This window comes from Equus caballus, chromosome 5, assembly GCF_041296265.1.
Source record: "Equus caballus isolate H_3958 breed thoroughbred chromosome 5, TB-T2T, whole genome shotgun sequence".
Taxonomy (NCBI): domain Eukaryota; kingdom Metazoa; phylum Chordata; class Mammalia; order Perissodactyla; family Equidae; genus Equus; species Equus caballus.
Genome location: NC_091688.1, coordinates 41,537,867 through 41,540,794, shown reverse-complemented (window position 1 = coordinate 41,540,794; position 2,928 = coordinate 41,537,867).

Below are 2,928 nucleotides of genomic sequence, written 5' to 3'. Positions count from 1 at the left end.
CCTACTGCCCTCTGACTCCTTCCCCGATACCAGGACTCCCTGCGGCCTCTGCTCTCAGCTTGGCTTGGCCTGACCTCCATGCCAGCTGTGCCCAGGCCATCCATGCCAGGCCTCAGTAGGCACCCCTCTGGGCAGTGTGGGGTGGGTGCCAGCAGCAGCTGTGGAGCTTGGCACCTTCCCCCACCTCCCTAGCTGGCTTCCTGTGCTGAGGAGGGGGTAGATGCTCCTGACAGCCCACCTACTTGGGGCACTGCCCAAGCTGTGGTAGTACCAAGTAGGGTGTGGGGGCAAAAGCAAGGTGTAGTGGAAAGACAGCAGCACCTGGGTTTCTGAATACCTGGGTCCGAGAGCTGGGTGGCTGCCTCCTCCCCAAGGCCAGTCTGGGCGGTTCCAGGCCTAGAACTGGGAAGGTGGGGTCAGATCAAAGCCGCCTTCCCAGCGGCCTCTTTGTTCTTCGCGTTTACAAGGAGAAGGGGGTGGGGCCGAGGAGGGAGGGCCCCCTTTGCTCTCAGCCCCACACTGTCTCTCTACCTCTTGCAGGCGAGGCTATGATTCCCCCCCAACCCAACCGGGACCCTCTTTCTGAACGATGTTCTGGGTGGAGCCAGGGTTAGGGGTGCCCCTTCCCCCGCAGCTTTGCTCCACCCGCCCCGGTGCCCCGCAGCCTCCACTGGCACAGTGCCGGCCCGCCTGGCACTGAGCCAGCGATCGATAGGTGGATGTTGTGCTGATTAGCTCGGGCCGGCTGCGGCAGCGAGAGGCGGCGTGTGAACACGCGGGGGTGGGGGGGGGGGGTGGAGGCTGGGGGTCCAGAGACTGACCGACACCGCGAAATGCTGGACATCGTGAATCCCCTCCTCATCCCCTTGGACTCTTAGGTCAGACCCCGGTCTCTAGGTTAATTCCATTGCTCTGGCTGAGGCCTGGGGTGAAGGACACACCTTGGACGGAGCAGACACGAGTCGACTCCTTCCCCCATTCGAGGCCACTTTGAGAAAATGCCATATCTGTAGTTGCGTGTGCTTGCGCATTCGTCTGTCAGGGCCCTCACCCAAAAACACGATCTTTAGCGGGGGCGAGGGGCTGGGGTACAGAAAGAGTAGAGTCTGAGCTGAAGGATGAGCTTTGAGCTCTGTCTTCTGGTCCTGGGTTCCAGTTGCGTCTCTACTGTCCTCCAGGAGGGTGTCCATATGTAGCCGTGGAAACTTACTGTACTGCACCTCTCCAGTGAAACCCATAGGCGGGGCACGCTGGGGAGACTGGTTAGTAAACCCTGTCCTGCATTGAGGACTGTGGGGGTCTCACCGGACTCCCAGTGACCCCAGACACCCCACTCTTCGTGGGCCAGGCCGGGCGCGCTCGCTCCCGAGGCGGGCCGCTCCCGAGGCGGGCCGGCGCGCGGATCCGCCGCTGACAAGAACGCATGTGCGAAAGAGACGCGGGGCCCAGCCGGCTTTCCCGCACTCAGACACACGCCCTCACTCTCAGTCAGACGCGTACACTTGACACAGACATACGCCCTCGCCGGCCGCCAGGCTCCCTGCAGGTACAAGGGCGGACCCCTCGGCAGGGCAGCCGCGCACTTGCACGGGGGGAGGTCGCAAACTCGGGCCCGCCGGCTGCAGGCCTCAAGCCAAGCCAGCCCTCCCTACATCCACTTTCCTCCCAGCCTGGGCCCTGCGCGGACAGCTGATTCAGTCCCGGGGTGCGTCCCCATGGAAAGCGAGAGCCAAGTCCGCTTATGGGGCCGAGACGGGCCAAAGGCGCTGGGCGGTCCTCGGGGACTGGGCCCTACCCATGAGAAGTCCTCAGGGCGTGTTCCGGGGCGCGGTTCCAGGAGGCTGGGCAGGACTGCAAGTTTGGGGCGTCACCGATCTCCCCTAAACTCAGCGGCGCTAGACAGCCAAGGGTGGGGCCCTCAATTTGCTGGGCCTGCCCTAGTCTCTGCCGAACAATGCGACAACGCCCCTCGTCTTTGCATCACTCTATATCGCTGTCCCGATCCTGCTCCACACTTTCTGAGGTTTTAAACAGCCCTCTTTCCCTAGATGCTAAATCCTGAAGTTTGGGTCTTTTTATGGGACCCCTCCCTTTTTTCTTCTACCCTTTCATTAATTCCTTCCTCCCTTTCCTTATTCATTCAACAAACTGTGAGCTCCCAGCGCGTCGTTCTTGCAGTCGGCCACACCAGCTGGGGTCGTCGGGGGATCCCCAGTGGTGACGCAGTTGGAAAGAGGCATGCTGGCTTCCAAATAACCAATAGAATCCCGGGGCCTGGGGCATGAGGTCATCGGCGGTGATGCCCATTGGTTCAGGCCAGAACGTGAGGGGGTCCCCATAGCAACCGACGGTGCGTCCGAGCGTAACCTGGAGAGTGGTCTTTGCTTGAGCTCCAGTGGCAGCTTGGGTGGTGCTTGGGCTGGGGGCGGGGAGGCTGGGATGGAGCTCAGCTTCCCAATTCCTGCAGCCCTAGCCCAATCAAGCTCTGATCTTTCTTGAGATATTTTTCTCACTCAAAGTAAGGGTCAGTGCCACAACCCAAGAGGGGAGTATTGGCAGCAGCGTTGGGGTCCTAGGCGCGGCACCCGGAATGTTAATTCTGAGATCCTTGTGTTTATCTGCATATCGTCTGCATCTCATTTGCATTCTCTTCATTTAAGGTCAAATTGGGCAGACATCTCCACATCCCCAGCCCTGTCTCTTGTCTGTATCCCAAATCTATCCCTTAGCGGCTCTAATCTCTCTCAGTTGTCCAGTTCTTTACCCCACCCCTCTTCCCAGCCCCTAGTGTCTCCCGGGGTGGGAGGGGGCACAGCCTAGCTAAAAGAAAAATGATGAAAAGTCTGCCTCTCCTCTGGATGTTTGGTGACAGATGGGGAGGGCTGGTCTGTACTACCTAGAGACTAAATTGGCAAAGCAAATGGTGGG